We start from the raw sequence: 20,985 nt of genomic DNA on the forward strand, positions 1-20,985 counted from the left end.
AAGCTCCAGACTTGGCATCAAGGGTAAACACTGGCTCCAGCACAAATCAGAGGTGGGACCCGGAACAGGAAAGCTTGGCTTCCTTTACATTAAAAATAATGACGATGATAGTGCAAGCTGCCTTTACTGTGTGCCTACTGCGTCCCAGACGTTGATACCGAGCATAAGCACATAGTGTCCCCATTTTCCAGATTAAGAAACTGAGGCACAGTGAGGTCAGGGAACTTGACCAAGGTCGCCCAGCCATCGCTCTGACGGTCTGGCCCTGAAGCCCGGGCAGACTACATGGAGGGTTCTGACAAGGCTTGGAGCCCTTAGCTGGCCCAGGCGGGGGGAGACCCAGGGGAGGCCCTGAGGGATGGCAGAGACACCTCCGCAAATGGTGCCACCTGCAGGTTCCCCAAACGTGAGTGTGCTCTATGCCACGTGTGCCCTCATCGAGCGCCCAGAGCTTCCAAAACATTTTGTGGTGGAAATTTCCTGAAACGGCTCACCCACATCTGTCTTCTCTCCAGGGGAGCAGCCCGAGTGGGCCTGGCCTCTTTTCTCTGCAGTTCACGAGACCTTCATGAACCTGAGTTGCCAACACAGCCACTCCCCTCGGGGCCAGGGAGGATGCTTGTTAACGCCTGTTAGTTATTCAGTGTCCCCAGACACCAGTCGCCTGGGCTGAAAATAGCTCTTCTCTCTTGTCCTGGCGGCTGCCAGCCGTTCTGTATGTTGCCTCACGGCAGGCCTCACTGGGAGGACCGCAGCCGGGGTTCTACACACACGCACAGGCAGGAGACTTGGGGCTATGCTCCAGCTGTTTGCCTTAGGAGAACCTTCTCGCTCATTTCAGAGTTTGCAGCGCTGCCCTGGATGATCGCGTTATGCAGAGATGGCCTCTATTAAGTTTAATTATTTTTGTTAGAATGCAACATGAAATACTATTAGAATCTCATTTTATCTGTGAATTTGTGAGGGTAAATACCTGAGTGTAACTGGAGGCAAAACAATAGGATTTGTTTTAGCTTTTTACTTTGAAATAATCATGGATTCAGACGAAAATGCAAAAATAGTAGAGAGAGGCCCCATAAACACTTCACCCAGTCTCCCTTCAACACCGTCTTACGTCACTAAAGAACAGTATCAACCCCGGGAAGTGGACACCCATACGGTGCATGCAAGTGCTTCTGTGCCATTCTAGATGGGGGTCCATGTAACTGCCTCAGCAATCAGGAACTTGCGTTGTAGGGGTGCCTGCTGGCTCAGTCACATGTGAAGCATGTGCCTCTTGATTTCGGGGTCATGAGTTCGTGCCCCACACTGGGTATAGAGATTCGTTAAATAAATACATAAATCTTAAAAAAGAAAGAAAGAGAAAGAAAAGAAGGAAAGGAAAGGAAAGGAAAAAGGGAAGGCAAGGGAAGGGAAAAGGGAAGGGAAGGGGAGAAGAATTCACATTGCCATAATAATCGGATAGCTGGGACAGCCCCAGTGGCTTAGCAGTTTAGCGCTGCCTTTGGCTCAGGGCATGATCCTGGAGATCCAGGATCAAGTCCCACGTCGGGCTCCCTGCGTAGAGCCTGCTTCTCCCTCTGCCTGTGTCTCTGCCTCTCTCTGTGTCTGTCATAAATTTAAAATTTTTTAAATAATCAGATAGCTGAACCCTCTGCCAGGCACATGGCAGGCACTCTGCCTCTTTGCTGGGGGGCTCTATGAGTCCACGTCTAACCCACGTACTTCGAGGGTGGAAGGAGGCACAGTTAATGGTGACAGGGCAGCAGGTATAAACTGGGAATGTCCTGGGCAAACCACAGCATAAGATCACCCTAGTATTAACCTCATTTAACCCCTCGAGCCTTTCAAGGGAGGTACCAGATGTACCCAGAGTCATGTGGCTTGGTGGTGAGCTGGCACCCAGGCTGTGTGGCTTTAGATCCTGACCACCTCCTGTGGCTGCCTCCGGCTGTTTAAAGGAACCCCAATGATCGCATGGTTCACCTCTTCTTTGGTTAAGCATGAAATTGGGATTCTAAAGAGAGGGATGTCCCTGCCTGCGGTGCTCACCAGCCGGAACTAGGGTTGTGATCCAGGCCTGCACCCTGGGTGCAGCGTGGTGTGTAGGGTGGCCGGCGTAGGCCCTGAGTGGCAGCACTTGGCCTGTGGCCTGTTCGGCTCCGAGGGAACTTTGTTCTGCCTGGGGGCTGGGAGCCTGGGGGGTGGGGCGGGGGGAGGAAGCCCCTGAGAGCAGGTGGCCCCTGACCAGCCACCAGTGGAGAGTGAGTGGGCAGGCAGCGGGCACAGGGGCTCGAGGGGGCAGCAGTGGGGGTCACGGAGGGAGGGAAGGGATGAGAGGCCGCTGGGACCGTCCAGGTCCAGGCCGGGGTTGAAAGTAATGGATCAGAAGCAGCCAACCTTGAAAAAACTCGAGGTGGGCCGTGGAGCCAGGCGGAAACCCGAGAGAGGTGCAGGACAGGAACGAGGGCCCGCCTTCCTGGGCCTGAGTTCTGGAATAGTCCGGAGGGGAAAGGGCCCTCAAACGCCACTGGCACCATCCGACTGAGCCTGCAGGGGTGGGCGCCAGTGTCTGTGCCGGTGCCAGGTCATGTTTGTGCCATGCAGGGAAAGGGGCACCACCTGGGCCCCTCCCCATACATGCTGCGTTTCCTACGTGGTTGTCTTTTATTTTGTTTCCCACCTCGCCCAGACCCTGGTTCTCTAGCTGTGCCCCCCCCCATCCCTCTTCTCCTCTCCCCCACGCGTCATCCAGCTACCCTTGGCCACTGGCCCTCACGCAGGCTGGCCTGGCCTCCCCTCTGGCCAGGCGTCCTCTGACATCGAAGATTTCAGCTCTGTCTGGGTGGCCAGGAGAGTCAGCCCCCAGCAGCCATTGTCGCCTGCTGGGGAGACTGCATCCCGGACCCGGAAACCAGACCCGAAGTGGGCGCAGGTGAGAGGGTCAAGACCCAGGGCACCCTATCAGTCCTGGGGGTCAGGGATGTCACTGAATACCTAGGGGTGGACACAGAGAGAAAGCAGTATTCTGGCAAGTGGCCCGGGCAGCCATCAGGATCTGGTACTTACACGAGGGCAATGGGGTGGAGGAGGGTGGCTGAGGGGAAGGAGACAGAAGGGTGGCCCAGAGGAAGGAGACAGAGGGTGGCTGAGGGAAAGGTGACAGGAAGGTGGATGAGGGGAAGGTGACAAGAAGATGAAGGGAATGTGACAGGAGGGTGGATAAGGGAAGGTGACAGGAGGATGAGGGGAAGGGGCAGGAGGGTGGCTGAGGGGAAGGTGACAGGAGGATGAGGGGAAGTGACAGGAGGATGAGGGGAAGGGGCAGGAGGGTGACTGAGGGAAGGGTGACAGGAGGATGAAGGGAAGGTGACAGGAGGATGAGGGGAAGGGGCAGGAGGGTGACTGAGGGAAGGGTGACAGGAGGATGAAGGGAAGGTGACAGGAGGATGAGGGGAAGGGGCAGGAGGGTGGCTGAGGGGAAGGTGACAGGAGGATGAGGGGAAGTGACAGGAGGATGAGGGGAAGGGGCAGGAGGGTGACTGAGGGGAAGGTGACAGGAGAATGAGGGGAAGAGAAGGGCAGGAGGTTGAGGGGAAGGGGCAGGAGGGTGGCTGAGGGGAAGGTGACAGGAGGATGAGGGGAAGTGACAGGAGGATGAGGGGAAGTGACAGGAGGATGAGGGGAAGGGGCAGGAGGGTGACTGAGGGAAGGGTGACAGGAGGATGAGGGGAAGGTGACAGGAGGATGAGGGGAAGGGGCAGGAGGGTGACTGAGGGAAGGGTGACAGGAGGATGAGGGGAAGGGGCAGGAGGGTGGCTGAGGGAAGGGTGACAGGAGGATGAAGGGAAGGTGACAGGAGGATGAGGGGAAGGGGCAGGAGGGTGACTGAGGGAAGGGTGACAGGAGGATGAAGGGAAGGTGACAGGAGGATGAGGGGAAGGGGCAGGAGGGTGGCTGAGGGGAAGGTGACAGGAGGATGAGGGGAAGTGACAGGAGGATGAGGGGAAGGGGCAGGAGGGTGACTGAGGGGAAGGTGACAGGAGAATGAGGGGAAGAGAAGGGCAGGAGGTTGAGGGGAAGGGGCAGGAGGGTGGCTGAGGGGAAGGTGACAGGAGGATGAGGGGAAGTGACAGGAGGATGAGGGGAAGTGACAGGAGGATGAGGGGAAGTGACAGGAGGATGAGGGGAAGGGGCAGGAGGGTGACTGAGGGAAGGGTGACAGGAGGATGAGGGGAAGGTGACAGGAGGATGAGGGGAAGGGGCAGGAGGGTGACTGAGGGAAGGGTGACAGGAGGATGAGGGGAAGGGGCAGGAGGGTGGCTGAGGGAAGGGTGACAGGAGGATGAGGGGAAGTGACAGGAGGATGAGGGGAAGGGGCAGGAGGGTGACTGAGGGAAGGGTGACAGGAGGATGAGGGGAAGGGGCAGGAGGGTGGCTGAGGGGAAGGTGACAGGAGGATGAGGGGAAGTGGCAGGAGGATGAGGGGAAGGGGCAGGAGGGTGACTGAGGGAAGGGTGACAGGAGGATGAAGGGAAGGTGACAGGAGGATGAGGGGAAGGGGCAGGAGGATGAGGGGAAGGGGCAGGAGGGTGACTGAGGGGAAGGTGACAGGAGGATGAGGGGAAGGTGACAGGAGGATGAGGGGAAGGGGCAGGAGGGTGACTGAGGGGAAGGTGACAGGAGGAAGAGGGGAAGGGGAGGGCAGGAGGTTGAGGGGAAGGGGCAGGAGGGTGGCTGAGGGAAGGTGAGAGGCAAGGCAGGCAGGACTTTGTGCAGAGCCCGCCTGCCCCCAGTTTGCCCTGCGGAGAGGCCTGTCGGTGCACCACTGGCTCCGGCAAGGTGGGGCCTCGTACTTTCTAACCTAAGGGGCCCTGGAGTGGAGCCTGGAGGCTGCAAGTGCAGGTCGTGCTCAGCACTGTCGCTCGGGTGCTGTTTCAGAGGTGTGCAGGAAAGGCTTGTGCGAAGCGCAGGTGCCCCCCACCCAGCTCCCCATCACCTGGTCAGCTGACCCAGGCCTGTCCATCCCTCCCCCTGGGCGGGGGGGGGGGGGGCTGAGTAAATCGCTGAGAGTTGACCCGGCGTGAGAAAAGCTCAGAAGTCTGGGGCTCCGTCAGGGTTTAGGGGCTTGGGATAGTTGGCTGGAGTGTGTGCTCCGTGGGCCATGCTCAGAAGCCCCACGTTTGAGCCAGGGGCACGGACGTGAAGGCACACCCTGTGGGCGGGGGTGGCAGCATGTGCAGGGCTGTGGCAGGGGCCCTGGGGCTGGAGAGCGCACTCTGGGTCAGCAGAGAAGACTGCCTGCTTGCGGAGTGCTGCGCCTCAGCCCGGTCCCTCCAGCCAGCACGCAGACTCCTGGGAGGGCAGCGTGGCACCCCGCAGGACCCACCTGTCCAGTAGCCACAGCAAGAAGCCTCCAAGGGGGCCAGGCACGCCTTGTCGTCAGGCCCTGAGCCCACTGCTCAAGCCTGCACCACCTAGCAACTGACCGCGGAGCCCCTGGGAGGGCCGCCGGGCGGTCTCGGGTTGGGCCAGAGCAGAGGGCCACCGGGACCCAGAGGGCCACCGGCAGCCACCCTCTGGCTGTTCCAGTGCCCTTCGTTCTGGATCCTCCTTCTGTGCTCCTCAGGCTGGTCCTTGACCTCCTCTGGACCCTGTCTTCCACCCTGCCCCCCATCTCTCTTGCCTTGGCCTTGGCCGGTGGGCAGATTACTCTCCACCCCCCTCCCAGCCAGCAGGTGCCCTTCCTTGCTGGGCTCATCCCCGGCCAGTGCTGCCCAGCTCACCCTCCCTGGCACTCTGATGCTGGCGACCACCCTGGGAGGTACTCTGCATGAGCACCGTCATCCCCACTGCTGGGGGAATACTGGGCCACCCTGTAGGACAGAACTCAGTACAGGCGGGCCTAGGGGAGAGTTTCTAACACTCCATTTCTCTTCTCCTGCTCCATCCGCTTCCGGATCCCAGTAAAGGAGCCTATAAACGGATGGAGGGTCCCTCACAAACGACCCCAGCTCAGCACCCTCTGAGCTCACTCCCAAGGTGTGATTCCCGCGTCCGGGCATCCGGCATCCGGGCCAGGCCTTGACCCGAGGCTCCCACAGGGCTTTCCGTCATCGGCTCTGGGGGCTGGACCCTGTGTGTTGGGGGCGGGCGGGCTACGGGGGGCTGGGAACTTTTCCGTTTTAAAGGAGGGGAAATGGCATGGCCGCCCTGGAGACTCCCACCCTGGCCTCAGGGATACCCCTTTGGCTGTTCCCTGGGGTGGACCTGCCAGGCTAGAGGCAGGGCGGGACAGGGCAGGGGGCTGGGGTGGTGCGCAGGTTCTCCTCGGTCCCCGCCTGCTGCGGACCAGGTGGGAAGGAGAATAAACAGCTCTCGCATTTAGGGGGAAGATTTATGGTGCTGCTGGGGAAGGCCTGTCCCAGCCCCGTGCAGTCCGGAACGGCCCTTGAGGCGGGGACAATAAATCCAGCCCATTATTTTTTATGAGCCTCCCACCCCATAAACAACTCCTTTGGCTGGTGAGCCCAGCTTCACGCCCTCTCCTGGCCTGGCCTCCAGCCAGCCCCGGCCAGGCACCAGCACCCCAGCACTGACTGTGCGGCGGCAGGCTGCAGTCCCTGTTGGGCCACGCAGAGGGGACAGTACAGGGCACGCAGGGGACACCAGGCCAAGAGGTAGCTGGCCCTGACCCTGGCTCCCTTCTCAGCCAAAAATCCCGCAGCCTCAGTTTCTTGTCTGTAAAGTGGGGCATACATGAGTATTCATTAAAGGATCGTTAATGAGGACTGCTACAGACACCTCGTGTTGCCTGATGGAGTGCACCGACCTGGGATCGGTAGCACCGTCAGCAGTCACCGGGCACTGTGCCCGTGCTTTGACAGGGGCAGTGAGACCCTGAGAACAACCTTGTGCTGTGCAGCTCTTACTGCCCTCACTTTGCAGCAAGAAAATGGGCACTGAGCAGCAAAGATTACGGAGCAGTGTCCGTAGTGAGTAAGGGGCACAGTCAGGATTTGAACCCAAGTCTGACCAACTCCTAAGAGCAAAGATACTGCAAGAACAAGCAGGTGGAGGGTGGCACCGGGGGTTGCCCACAGCCCACAGCCCCTGATGGCACAGGTTCCCACCTCCCCAGTCTCCACCCGGGGCCAGGCTTCACCCTGGTGCTGCGTCAGTGGAGCAGCTGACCCCCGAGTCTCCCTGCCCACTTGGCCTTCTGACAGCTGCTGGGGCCACGGTTCCATCTGATCCCCCAGCAGTGTCGTTCCCCACTCAGGACCTGCTCAAGGCTCCTCTGCTCACTGAATGCACCAGAATCTCTCCCCACACTGCCTTCCAAACCCTCCACACCCTCCCCAGTACCACCCAGGAACTGGAACCAGGGAGTCCTGTTACGTGTGCCCTTTACCCATTACGGGGCTCAGACTGTGCTGTTTCTTCTGCCTCCAGTGCCACTCCCCAGCCCCGCACTTCCTCAAGAACTCATCATCCTTCAAAACCCAGCCCGCTTTCACCTCCTCCGTGAGGCCATCTCTGACTCTTGGTAGCCTGTTGGTGTGTGCCACAAGGTTCCGAGCGGCTCAGCCCTCTCTCTCGGGCCACCAGTGTGCGGGCTCCTCAAAAGGACGCAAACGCGTTTCTTACATGTAATACATGGCAGGAAGCAGAGGAGACGTGGCCGAGGGGCAGTGAAACAGGATGGGAGTCATCTCATGGGGGAGACAGATGTCTGAATCGTGTGTGGCATCAGTGTCACAGAGCTCTAACGGGTCCCTCCTGTGAGCAGCACCCACAGCACCCCGTGAGGACTTGCCCTGGGCGTGGGCCTCGGCTGTGGTTTGGTGGACTCCTGGCCACATTCAACTTGTAGTCGGCAGGGGCCTCTCAAGCAGGATAGGCCAAGTTTGCCCAAAGTTCAGAGACTCCCCTCTGCCGCCGCTGCCCCCCTGCCTCTGCCTGAGCTGATTGCTCTTCAGGGCACCTCTCCTCCCTGCCGCCCCAACGCTGTCCTCCTGTTCCCAGGGCCCCATCACAGTGGTGGAGCCCGCGTGCACCCATGCGTTTGTTTACCTGGTGAAGCCACAGCTTGGCCAGCTGCTCCAGTTGGAATAAATAGTGAGAATGTACAGAAGTTCCCACAGGTTGTAGCTGCCCTTGCTACGAGCTCACGGGAAGGGGAGAAGTACTCAACATTTATTGAGTTCCTTCTGTATACCAAGCCCTTTATGCCCTTTGCTTTTCAGAGGACACTTGGCAGTAACAGCTGTCCTTGCAGTGCACAAAGGAGGGGACAGAGGTGCAGGGAGGGGCACCAGCGCCCCTGGTTTGGGGTGGGAGTCAGACAGAGCCCCAGTGTCTATGGCTCTTGAGCCCCTGCTCTTCTCCACTGCACTGTGGTGGGCAGTGGAGGGGAGGCACCAGCAGTGGTGCTAGGGAGCTGCTGTGTCCTTAGAGGATTTCCTACTAGCTATCCCCGAGTTCTTCCTGGCTCCTCCTCCCAGGTGCTGCTGTGGCTGCTGTGGGAACACTCCTGCACCTATGTTCCCTCTAGTCAACTCTCAGGAGAGGGAAGTGATCAGTTCCCTGGCCACGGTCAGGCCATGGTCTACGGCCTACATGAGCGGAATGCTGCCCATGGCTTCCTTTAGGATCCCCGTGGAGGAAGGGTTGTGGATGCTGGATAGAGAACACTGTTTATATTTGGATTTCAGATAAACATGAATGCTTTTTTAGTGTAAGTATGCCCTATGCAATATTTGGGACTACTTACACTCGGAAGTATTTGTTACTTATCTAAAATCCAGATTTAACCAGGCATCTGATGTGTTTGTGGGGTACATGTGTAAATCTGGCAGCCCTGGGAGGGGAAGCAGCCTCCAGCCTCCCCAGCCTGAAAGGTCTGCAGGTCCCAGAGCGCTGGGCCTCAGCGGGGCTTGGATGTGGGCGTGGCGACGCCTAGTGGCCCACAGGGGAACTTCAGGGGGTTGAAAGGGGAGGGAGGGGTACCTGGGAGGTGACCCAGGGGCCAGGGTCAAGAGGGGATGGGAGCTGCCAAGTCAGCCTGTGAGCAGGGGAGGCCGGTAGCCTTCACTGAGCCCCTGAGTCCTGAGCACTTCACAGAGCAGGAAGCCAAGCAGGCTCCAGGGCCACACACCTGAGAATGGGCCAGAATGGGGAGGCATGAGGCAGAGCTGGGGATCTAGGCCCACCCCACCTTGGTGATGCCACCTTCCCGTGGTGCTCTGCAGCTCTGCACATGTTTGCCCATGCATGTCTGCACAGACTGCCACGTGGTCTTCACAGCTGTTAGGCTGCCTCCCATTTCACAGATGCAGCTTTCCAGGTGGGGGTGAGGGGGAAGAAAAGCTGGTGTCACCTGGGATGCCAGGAGCCAGCCAGGGTCTCAGCAGGCAATTCTGCTATCTGTCCACATATCCATGTACACAGTGCCTGTCACCCAGTGAGCAGCTGTGGCAGTGGACTTGGTGTCACCCTCACACAGGTGGCACTATGCAAAGGCTTACAGAATGTGTGAGTGCCTTAGAGGCTGGTTGATAGCCCCAAACCAGCAGTGCCTCGTGAGCAGCCTCCTGATGTGGCAGGAAGAACGCTGCACTTGAGAGCTGGAGCGTCAGGAGCCTCAGGGGACTGAGAGTTGAAAGGTTCTGTGTGGATACCGCTGACTGCATGAGCCAGGGCTGGTCACCGTCCCATAGGCTTCAGCCTTCTCAACAGAAAAGGAGAGCCTTCGTCTAGATGGTCTCCAAGGTCTCTTCCAGTTCTAGCTTTCCAGGAACCCAGTGCATTCTGGCTGTTTGCTTGCATGTAATTCAAAGCAGGACAGCTTCATTTCATCACCGTGCCCCTTGTCTGTGAGCAACGTGCTTGGAACCCACCCCCCTGCAGGTGCAAGTTGGACACCTAGCAGGGACTGCATTGTGGTTGGCCCCTGGGAGCACAGAGGCAGTGCAAGGCTCAGACAAGAAGCAGACTGGTCTTGTAGGAAGGCCTGGTAGAAAGAAGATCCTACCTGAATATTTGTTGTAGAGACAGCAAGAGTACAAGGACAAAATGAACGTGGACAGTGTTAGGAGTCAAATCACAGGAGGGTAGGACTTTCGAGGTTGGACCAGTTGGGTGCCAAGCGCCAGAAGGGCCACTGGGCTTGAAGCAGGGTGGTGGTAGGAGGGAAGAAGGGTCGGGCCTGGGATGATGGGGGCAGGGGAGCAGTGGAGGAAGATCAAGCTGACAAGGGCAGTGAGACATGGGTAAGGAAGAAGAAGGGAGCAGAGTCCCCTGAGGGCCCCCAAGACAGCACAGGGAACCCCAGGGGCAGTCGGTAGACTGTGAGGTGAGCATTTGATCAAGGAGCTAGGACCCCCTTCAGCCTGCCGGTGAGTTGCCAAAGGGAATCGGTCCCTGCTCCACCACGGGTTGGGAGATCTGTCTGTGAGCCTCAGCATCATCACCTGTCAAGTGGGCACTTGGACTGTGGAAGATAGGCAGTTAGGGACATTTCCAAGGAGCCTGGCATAGGGCCCGGCCCCGAGGAGCTCTGTTAAACGGAAGCCCACAGTCTTTATTACTCCCACTCCCCTGGTGGGGCTGGCCCTAGGGATGCAGCCTGCAGAGGGCTGGATTCATGGTCTGCCAGGGATCTAGTCTGGGGCAGCCAGCTACTGGCGCCTCGGCCAGGCCTGGCATTGCCCAGGAGGATATAATTTTGGGGTCAGAAGGTGGGAGGGAGAGCCCTGTGTCCTTGCTCAAGCCCGGACCTTGTAATGAGAGGTTCCTGGAGCACCATCCAGGCGCAGATATTGTTGGAGTGTAATTAGGGGATCAAGGCAGATCCAGGCAGGCGGGTCGTGCAGGATCAGAGCTGGCGCTGCAATTGCAGGCCACAGCCAGGTCTGGGCCTGCAGACAGATGCACTCTGTTGCCTGAGTGTTGGCCCCTGTTCCAGTACAGAATCAAAAGCCCAGAGTGGCCAAGCCCAGGCCCCTCACCAGCACAGAACATTTCTCAGGCCTTCACTCCAGGGTAGGCCCTGTACAGAGCACCAGGGTAAAGAGGTGACTTGAACTCAGGCCCTGCTTCCTCAAAGAGCCCCTGGTCTGGTGGGGGAAGCCTAGCAGACCCAGCAGTTACAGTCAGTGTCTTGGGTGTTCTGAGAGAGGGTAGTGCGAGGGCTTTGGAGGCCCAGGCCTATCCCCTAATGCAACCTAGGGCCTGGGGAGGAGGATGGAAATAAGGAAGGCTTCCCAGAAGAGGTGGCACCCAAACACAGTCTTAAGTAACTAATTGGAGGTGCCATTCAAAGGAAGAGGGAGTGTGTCCCAGGCAGCGGGAACCAAGGTGAAAAGGGAGGGCAGGATATGCAGGCTGACAGAGTGTCCCTGTGACCTCAGGCAGTGGCAGGCCATGCGAGGTCGGGAGGACTGTAAGTGCCATACTGAACTTTCAGCCTAATCCTTTGAACACTGGGTTTGGGGAAGGGGGGAGTCATTGATGAGTTTTTCAGCAGTGGGAAGACGCAATCAGATTTATGCTCTAGAAAGTTCCCTCTGCAGCTGACAAAGGGCAGGTCTAGAGTCAGATGGAACAGGTTCAAGGTTGGCCTCTCACATCTTACTGAAGTGACCGTGGTGGGCAAATTGCTTAAGCTCTCTGAACTTTATATGAGGATAAAGCTACGTGTCTTGCCGACTGACATTATAAAGACCTGGAGTTTTGTCTTTGTCTCTGTACCAGGCCTGGGGCCGGGCCCTGGGGAGTCAGGAATGAACAGGCTGTGCTCTGGCCCCCAGCGAGTTCAGGCAGGGGGTCTGAGGGGCACAGAGATTGGAGGGAGGGTCGGGACGGGAAACAGCTTCCTGGAGCAGCTGGCATTCGAGATGACTTGGAGAGACAGGTCGTGGACATGTGGACGTAGGTAGGGGGACAGGAGCTGGGTCATTCCGGTGCCCCAGATCACCATGGGGGAAAGTTGAGGAACAGAAGGGGATGAGCCCGGGCTTCCCTGCCCTAGACACGGCTCTCCTCTCCGTCGTCGCCTCCTGGAAGTCCCTTGGGAGCACAGGTTCACGGAACCCCAGGATTGCCCTTCCCGTCCCACATCCCTTGGGCAAGTCACCAAACCTTTTTCTTCACCCTGTGTTCTCCTCACTTGCAAAGTGCAGCTCACAGTGTCTGCTCTGCTTAGTGCCCGCGAGGCTTACAGGAGACTGTTTGCGTGTAGCGCTTAGTATACAGTGAGTGCGAAGGGACAGTAGCTGCGATTGACATGGGCCCGCAGCAAGTTTCTGCTGGGGGTGGGGGACCTAGATCCGGCCCTTCACCTGAGCTCACCTGAGCTGCAAGCTCTCAGTGTCTCTAGGAGTGGCGAGAACACCTCCGGGCGTGAGACAGCTCAGCCCCTGGGCCATGGCTATCCTTATAATCCCGCTGGGTGGGCCTGTCCCTGCCACTGCTCCCCACCCCACCCCACCCCCCCGCAGGACCTTTCACCGTCCCCTCCATCCCCCCACGAAGCATGTGGGGGCCCGTGTTTGGTTTTGCATGCCTCGCTTGGATGGCTTGCCAAGTCTGGGCTGGGGAAGGCAGCAGCCTCTTCCTGCCGCCCCTGAGGCTCCAGCCTCTTTCTGGGCTCCGTAATTTTCTATTGATGAGGTTGTGGGGGGGGGGGGATCCTTCCTGCTGAGGTGGGGGGAAGGGCGGAGCAGAGTAAGTGTTCTTTTCTCCCAGCTCTGTCAGTTCCCAGCTTGCCTTCCTTTCCCGTGTGTTTAAGAGACACGGATGCAGAAAATGATGTTATTGATGAAGTCGCCATAGCAACGACCCTTGGGAGCCACACATTCCAGCTTTGTTATCCTGGGCCGGGCTGAGGAGAAAGGGCCAGCTCCTAAGTACAAACAGATTGGGCCCACCTCCCCCTACCCTGCTTTAGATGCATCCGTGAACTTTGCTTTGCCAAAGATGCAAGGTGCACACTGCTTGGGGGCAGGCGCTCTCTCTCACGGAGTCTCCAGAAATGATAAAAGGCCTTTGGGAAAAGTAGGCCCTGCTGGGGCAGGGCTGCGGGGACCTGTGCGGGCGCCCAGAGTAGGCAAGAATTGAGGGAGGGACCCATCGCCAGGAAGCCCTGGGCGTTCGAGAGCAGAAGGCAGGCGGGGACCGTAGCCCTGTTTCCCAGGCGTGGTGTGGCCCTGGCACATCTTTCCCCAGCCGGGTCCAGCCTCCGTTTGCTTGTCTATTGAAATGGATCTGCTGATACCCACTTTGCAGGCTTGTGATGAGGGTTAAGTTAGATGAAAGGGTTGTCAGAGCCCAAGTTCCTACACCACATGTTCTGAAAAACTCAGAAAGGGGCTCCTGATTGTGTCCCAAACCCAGCCCTCCTTCCTCGCAGCCTCTGCCTTCCCTCCAGGCTCCTTTGTCCCTTTCAGGGTGATGGCAGCAGCATCCCACGTGCTTCTGGCCTGCAGCCTTGCCCCTGCAGCTTGCCTTGAGGGCAGCATCCAGAGATCTTTCTGTCACATAAGCGCACGGCTGCCCTATTTACAACCTTTCTGTGGCTGCCCTGGCCCGGGATGTAATCCCTTGAGCTCTTACCCGTACCCTTAGGCTCACTGGCCCAGAGAAGGGGAGGGCACACTGAGTGAGCCCCTGAGAGGCAGGACCCGTGACTCGCCACCTTAACACGGGTGGAGACTAAGGCTCAGAGGGAAGTGATGGCCCAAAGTCACATGGCAAGTGGCAGAGTCTGAAACTGGACCCAGTGACACGGCAGTGGAGCATCTGTCTCCTCATCGCTCCCTGCGCCATCCCGGGCACAAGGAGACACTCGGTCCGAGTTTGCAGAACATAATTGGATTTGGATGGGTTAGATCAAATTAGATTCGACCTGGCGAGCAGCCTGGCCTGATGCACCAGGCCTCTGAGGACCAGGATTTCTGGAAATGACTCTGAAATTCGATCTTATTTCCCTTCTAGGCAAGGAGGTACACAGGGCTCTCTATTGAACTTGGCGCTGCATGGTTAGTTACTCCCCATATCAGGCTGAGAGCTCCGCCTTCTAGGGTGGAGCCCAGGGGCATTTCCCTGGAGCAGAAATGCTTGGTACCCAGCACCTCACATGCCTCGGGGTTCACCTGTTCAAATTCACACACCCTCGGCAGTAGCTGTGCTGGTAACACTACCTGTTAGCTCAGGACGCCCCCCCCCCCCCCCCCCCCGAGAGGACAGAGGAAGTGCCCTCCCCTCGGTCCCTGGGGCTGAGGCAGAGGAAGCCACACCTGACTCCAGCTAGTGGAGCTAGTTCCCCATCCCTGCCCAGGCCCACACCGCCTCAGTCCCTGAGCTGCCACAAGCAGCTGAGGTGAGGAGCTGATATAGGTCATCCTCGGGTAGGGCTGTGTTAAGGCAGAGGAAGGAGGCTGTCTCACGAGTGACTGCAGGACTTCTCAGAGCCTTTAATGTGTGCTGTGGAGTTCCTGAGGGGCTAGTTCATAGAACACACCACTGCACGTGCCACACAGTGCTCTCCGGATCCTCTGTGAGGTGCTCTGAAGTCTGACAGCCTTCATCTCTCTCCTCTTCCTCCCTCTTTCTCTCCCTCTTTTGCTCTCCCTGTATTTCTTTCAGCCCCTGTGCTGGGCACTGAGGACACAAACAAGGATAAAGAAGTCCCTTTAAGGTCCCCACAGGGGCAAGGGAGGCTGACTTAGCAACGATGTACGTGTAGCATAGGCAGAAGGAGGCAAGAACTCGGCCTGTGCCACACACATCACATAATTCTCACATTTGAGTTTCATGGCCACCCTTGAAGGTAGAGGTTATGACAACCCATTTCCCAGCTAAGAAAACAGAGACCCGGAGAAGAAGGTGTCCAACCAGAGGCCCAGGTACAATATAGGTGGGTTCCAACCCCAGCCCCTCTTGGGAGTGGCACACTCTTCCTTGGGGTGCCTTGATGGTGGTGAGCACTGGGGCAGGCCACCCTGTAGGCCTGGGAGCTAGCCTTCCCCTCTGGAGGCTCTGCATTCATGGCCCTGGTAAGATTGGCTGAGCATCTGCTGTGTGCAGCCAGGGCCCTAGGCACCAGGGCATAGCAGCAAGCGAGACACCTTCCCTGCCTGTGAGAGCCCTGGCTAGTGGGAGAGGTACCCACAGTAGGCGTGTACAGGGGAACTACGGAGTGGCCCCTGCCTCCCACCCCACCTGCATTTTGCCAATAGAAGGAAGAGACAGAGAGCCAGGAGACCTGGTCTGTGGGGTCAGACCTCAAACTGCCCTGGAAGAATAAAGGCATTAGGCAGCTGGCAAGGGCAGCCCAGAGGAAGCGTGTTGGTGGAGGAGGCTCTGCTCAGTACTGCCTGGGGAGGTTGGTCTCAGGCTGGCCCCTTGCTCAGCTGAGAGCCTGCGACCTTTCTGAGCTGTCGTGGTGGGTGTGAGCCAGGCCTCCAGAGGCCACAGTGGTGCCTCCAGCCAGTGGGAAGGCCAGCAAGGCTGCGGGCGGGGGGGGGGGGGGGTGTGACAGGATGCAGAGGACAAGCAGGTGCAGGGTGGGAGGGCCAGGCTGCTCGGGGGATCCTCGCACTGTTCCCAAAGGCTAAAGGGGTGACACAGGGAGAGTGGAGGCTTCGTGCGAGCCTGATGACTCTGTAGGTGAGCTGAGGCTCCACCCGCGTGCTCAGTGGCAGCTGGTGCAGGGTCAGAGAAGCCAGGGGTTATGTGCTTTGTTCAGGGGCTGCCCACACAGCTTCGTGGGGGAGGAAGCATCTGAAGTGGCCTCGAATTTTAATAGTTCTTAATTCTGAAGATAATTACTAGTAACAGGTACCACTTAATTACCCTAACTCTGGGCCAGATTCCTAGTTCTCTTCACTCCAGGAGGTGCTTGCTGCCAGTCAGCCTTCGGGGCCCTGCAAATGTAGCACAGTGACCCCAAGGTGAGAGAGAGAGGCTGGGAGCCCAGCAGCCTGCGCTGTAGTCCTGCCATGTGATCTGAGATAGACACATCCCATCTTGGGGCCTCATTTTCCCCATCTGCAAGATAGATGGAAAGATGGACTGCAGGGACCAGTCCAGCCCTGATGATCTGTGGCTCTGCCAGCCAGAACACACATCTTCTTGTGGCCTGCAGCAGCCAGTGTGCCCCGGAGCGAAGGGGTAGGGAATGCAGCTACTGTCTCTGTAGCCGGTGAGGAGCTGAATTACAGGTGCAGAGCAAACTATGACTCTGCCCACCCCCCACCCCCAGCTGGGTTAGATGGATTAGAACCATCTTCAGGATGGTTGCTAACATGATGGTGATGCCCCGATGGCCACCATCTCAGTGAGGGTGTGCCTCCAGAAGCCCTCGGGCTGAGAGGACTCCAGTTTCACATGCAGCTGGCTGTTGGTGGCTGCCCTCAGCTGCTTGCTCCATATCAGCCTGTTTCCCAGTGTGGTGGCTCCTTGGGTATCCCAGACCCTCACGGAGGAGGGCAAATTATTCTACTTCCCCTCCCTTCACTATGGGGACATGGAGGATCCATCCCTTCCCAGGTGGAACCCATCTGGATAGGGAGATGACTGAGAGGCTCAGAGCTCAGTCTGCCCTCAGGGGCTGGGCAGAGAGTCACACAAAGACCAGAGAGGAGAAATGTGGTCACCATATCAGTGCTGCGAGTGAGGGGAGCACAGGCATCCAGAAGGCCGTTGACTGGCCTAGGGGCCAAGGAAGGCTTCCTGGAGGAGGACACAGGGGCATTCAGCCTTACAGAGCCAGTACCTTCTGGAGCACTGCTTTGGGCTGACTGCTTCCTGTAGCATCTAGTCTACAGCAGGCACAGCCAACAGAGACATCCTCTTAACCCAGTAGAGACAAGAAGTGACAACTGTCTGGAGAACAGGGCAGGCAGGAGAGGGGAACAGGGGGCTTCAGGCCCAGCTACACCCCCTGAATTCAAACAGCAGGGTCAGCAATTAGCACCCACCCCCATTCCATTCTTCTCTGCATGGACTCTTCTCAGCCGACTTTCCCCTTGTTTTGGAAAACATCATTTGTTTGTTTGTTTTTAAATATTTTATTTATTCATGAGAGATACAGAGAGAGAAGCAAAGACATAGGGGAAGAAGCAGGGTCCCTGTGGGGAGCCTGATGCTGGACTCAATCCTAAGACCCTGGGATCACGCCCTGAGCCAAAGGCAAAACACTCAACCACTGAGCCATCCGGTCGTCCCAGAAAAAATATAGTTTCTAACTTAAAAAAATATTAATGTTAAGATGTAATACATTTTTAACTTCTATTGTTACAAATTATTAAATATAAACTTCCCCATTTAATTTCTAGTAAACGCTAATAGCTATAGCATGTCAACACACATGCTATACTCTTCAGGCTCCTCTGTAATTGTCAGAAATGTAAGAAGGTCCCAAAGCCCTCTTGCTGACAACCCAGTGCTGGCCGTGCCCTCGACTGGAGAAAGAGGGCCCTGTGCTGGGGGGGGGGGGGGGGCTCAGTCATGTGACCTCGCTCAGGTCTTTAGGTGGAAGATGGGGAGCCTCTCCTGCCTCTCCCACAATTGTTGAGACCACTTCAGTAGACACACTGAGGCCAGCCCAGCACAGGTGGGGCCCAGGGTCCACACTCCCAGCTCCAAGTCTCCATCGCTTGCTTCCACATTGACTTGGACTGAACACTGGCTTACCCCCCTCCCCCAAATTATCCTTTGCCAGCAAAACAACATCATCCTGGCTCATTATTAAAGTCTAGGTTCTCAGAAAGATAGATTGCCTGATGGCAAGGCCATCGTGTGGGAGAAAGCTGAGTGACTTCTAAAGCCTTACACTCTGTTTAGCATCCAAAGTTCAGGGCCACATTGGCTCCCCAGTGACAAATTTATGGTTAGTGATGATTAGCAGGGCTTCTCGTAAGTTGTGTTTCCTTGGCTGGGAATGGAAATTCAATCTCCCTTTCTTTATCACATATCAGCCTGAGCTTAAACAGGGGCCCTTGGGCTCTTCCCAGCTTAGGAAGAAAGCACAGATCTGTTTGAGTGGCATCAATTGCTGGTGCCAGCCACAGGACCGCCCTGAGAGATTAATGTGGGGTGGTGACTTGGGGTAAAATGGGCAGTAGTCAGGAAGCCCTGTGGAACCGGTAGAATTTGAGACAGGTCTAGGATTTTGTTTGTGGAAGACAGAAGAGGCAAGGGCGTGGGTGGGGCACTCCCAGAGGCTGTTCAGTAGGGATTGTAGGCCCATGGGATACGAGTAGTCAATGGCAGGAGACAACGCTGGGAAGAGGCTGGGAGGGCAACTCCTTGTATGTCTGTGGGCACCAGGGAGCCAGAAAAAACACACAAGGAGTGAAGGACGATGCTGGACTCAGCCTACCATTAACATAGCCCCTGATTATGGTCAGGAAGGCCATTTGGTGGCCCCTACCCACTGGCCAACCCCTCTGGGCAACGAGGCTCTCAGAAGACCTGAGGAGAGGCTGCATATGTCTCAGTGGTCAAGGAGATCTTCTCAACCAACAACCTCCTCTGAGGAGGGGCTGCCCAGCCTACCCCAGGTCCCCCCGAGGAGCTACGCTTTCTCTAGATATGCAGAAGGCACCGGGCTTCAGAACTCCGTGGCCCCCATAGAAAGATCTAGTGTGACAGCACCTACCCTGTCTTGTCTGTGAGGCAGAGCTTATCGCTCCCACTTCACAGAAGTGGTTTCCTCTGAGACACACAACTAGTGAGAGGCCAGACTCATACCCACAGCTGCCTGACTTTACAGTGATCTAAGAATAGCCATAGGTTTGCAAGGGCCAATGCTAGTGCTGCACCTCTTCCCCACTGCGCCTTCAGGGACCTCTCCTGGTAGCTTGGGCATTCACACCGCAGAAACGGGCAGGTGAGGTGAATCAGCCCCCACCCCACCAGCTGTCCACACCTCCCTCCAACGCCGCTCTGCAAGGTGTGCGCATGTGTTGCTGTGGGATTCAGGGAGAGTGGGGCGCCCCTCCATATGCCCTGGAAGCTTCCTGTGAGGAGCCCTGGCACTGAAGTGCATCGTTTGGTCAGCTTTTGGGTAGTGGGTCAGCTTTTGGGTAGTGGGTCAACCCGCATCAGTCTGGCAGCGTGGTCTGAGCAAGAAAATCCAGGGGAGGCCAGAGGTCAGCGTGCTGAGCACAGCACAGGCTTCCCTCGGTGCCATCTCACCATTTCATTGAAGTTTAGACTTTTTAAAAATCTTCGTTGTAGCTGCCAGGGTATGTTTTGGGTATGTTAGATCTCAGTTGCCCCAGGCCTGTGCTTACAGCGGGCAGGGTCAAGCCTGAGCTGGTCCTGGCCCACCTGGGGAAGGGAGGCCGCCAGCGTGCCCCCGCTGCGGTTTCCTCCCCTCCAGGGCTAACTCCTCTTGTGTCGGACATGGAAGTAAGGTCTCAGGGCACCGTGTGGGCGGACAACAGCCCTTCCTTTCATCTGCCTTTAGCTTCTTGATGGACTTGTGACCTACAACCTCTCACTTGACCCCTGATGACCTCATAAATTCTGGAAACTCCTCACAAATCACCATGAAGATAAACATTAACTGGGGTCATCTGAAGGGGGTCCAAGCCACTCCAAGCAGGCAGGGAGGGAAGATCAAGTCTCCCGAAGCTGGGGAGAAGGGGGGCGTCCCAGGAACCATGGGTGACTGAGGGAGAGGCAAATGGCCCACCCAGGGGACCCTCATTGTCCCTGTCATGCCAGAGCCCTCAGAGCACATTTCGGTGTAGTTCTCAGCATGCACAGACTGGAGGCCAGGCCCCTGGAGGCTTGAGGTGAATGGTCCACGGTCCCTGCCCTGGAGAGCCAAGGCAGCCCGGCTCTGCACTCCCACTCTCTTGGGGGCAGGAGTGGGACAGAGGTTTGCAGTCTGAGGCACTGGTCCCAGTCTTTGTGGTGCCTCTCAGTGCCCCGAGGGCTTTGGGGCAGGTGTCTTAACCCTGGTTTCCCCACCTCTGAAGGGGGCTCTTGCCCATATAGGGGCAAGGGGCCCCAGAACGCACCCAGAACATTGCTGCTGCTCTAGCTAGTGCTAGAGTCGAGTCTTGGGAAGCCTGGGAGGAGAGGAGCGGGGACCCCAGCTGGCCTGGAGGACAAGCAGGAAGGGCAAGATGGGCAGGGCTCCAGATAAAACAGCCCCCTGCAGCTAGAGGGTGGGTACACTAGCAGGGGGCGGCCCAGCCCTGGCACTCTGGGGCAGTCACCCCGTTCTGAGGAGGGTTGCTGCTAGCTGCCCTTGTAGGTGAGGCTTCCCAGAACAAGGTACCCGAGGTTTGCACACACTTTAAGAGGAAACCTGCCAAGCAGCGGGAATGTTGGGCAAAGATCTCGGAAATGGTGACACGTGTGTTCCTGGACTTGAAACATGCTCTGTGGGGTACAGGGGTGTGCAGGCCGAGCTGGAAGCCAACACCAGATCATGCAGGGCTCCACACTTGAGAGTGAGGGTTCCAGGTTCCCGGGAGCACTGCCATGACCAGGCATGGAAAGAGACCCCCTCTGGCAGCTGGTGGGGGGGTGGTATGTAGTTTAGGGCACAGCTGTGGGGCTGCTGAGGAAGAGCCTCTGCTGCCCTGAGGTCCAGCAGACCAGCGCGGCAGCCTCTGGCTAGTGCAGGCACGTGGTGAGGGGTGGCCGTATGGGACAATGCCCCCCACCCTGGGGCACAACTGCAGGCCTTCCAGGGCACATCTACCTATGGCCGCTGCCCGCCCACCCAGTCCCCTGACCCAGCAGCACTCCTCTCTGAGCCCAGCCCACAACCAAAGTCTCCCACTGTCTCACAGGGGACACGCACCACCTCATGCAGACTGGACACTGCCACATGCCACCCCCCACTTGCCTTAGGAAACTGTCCGAAGCCCTGCTTGTATGTGGTTCTGTGATCTGACCTAGGGCAGGGGCGCTGCTTCCATGGGTCCCCTGGAGTCATTCACAGTGCTGCTCTCA

General features: G+C 57.6%; 1 protein-coding gene across 2 annotated transcripts in view; it reads left to right on the forward strand.

Moving 5' to 3' along the window:
• The window catches only part of SCUBE1 (signal peptide, CUB domain and EGF like domain containing 1), a 142,629-nt gene that overhangs the window by 57,031 nt on the left and 64,613 nt on the right, over positions 1-20,985 (forward strand). The window lies entirely within an intron of this gene.

Source organism: Nyctereutes procyonoides, unplaced genomic scaffold (genome assembly GCF_905146905.1).
Source record: "Nyctereutes procyonoides isolate TBG_1078 unplaced genomic scaffold, NYPRO_anot_genome, whole genome shotgun sequence".
In the NCBI taxonomy this organism is placed as follows: Eukaryota; Metazoa; Chordata; class Mammalia; order Carnivora; family Canidae; genus Nyctereutes; species Nyctereutes procyonoides.